The sequence below is a fragment of the Primulina huaijiensis genome, unplaced genomic scaffold, assembly GCF_012295235.1.
Source record: "Primulina huaijiensis isolate GDHJ02 unplaced genomic scaffold, ASM1229523v2 scaffold199322, whole genome shotgun sequence".
NCBI classification, from domain to species: domain Eukaryota; kingdom Viridiplantae; phylum Streptophyta; class Magnoliopsida; order Lamiales; family Gesneriaceae; genus Primulina; species Primulina huaijiensis.
In genome coordinates, this window is record NW_027351589.1 from 1 (window position 1) to 443 (window position 443).

Below are 443 nucleotides of genomic sequence, written 5' to 3' on the forward strand. Positions count from 1 at the left end.
TTTGCAGGCAAGTGGAGCAGGAGAACCCAGATGGTACCATGTCTAAGAAAGTCAGGTAGCAGTATTATGGATTTTCCGCTTGATTTCTTTGACAGCCTTTTCAAGTCTTCTAGTAACTTTGGATGTGTTGGTGTAAATGACGCAGGCCTTATGTAATGGATCTTGGGAGCACAAATGGAACCTTCATTAACGTGAGCGATTCATCCCAATAACCCACGAATATTTTCTTCTTGCAAATTGCTCAGTTAATTCACTCAAGACATCGGTTGCAGGATAATCAAATAGAACCTCAACGATACTATGAACTGATCGAGAAAGATACTCTGAAGTTTGGGAACAGCAGGTAAGCCACAATTTATATAATTTCGCTATTGTGATTTTCCCCGACTGTTTACTCAATGTTCGGTTTTGTAGCCGTGAATATGTTCTACTACACGAGAACT

General features: G+C 40.2%; 1 long non-coding RNA gene across 1 annotated transcript; it reads left to right on the top strand.

Moving 5' to 3' along the window:
• On the top strand, positions 1–443 carry LOC140966017 (uncharacterized). The gene is made up of 4 exons (XR_012173210.1): positions 1–55; positions 146–191; positions 273–343; positions 415–443. It is a non-coding gene; the product is annotated as an uncharacterized lncRNA (long non-coding RNA).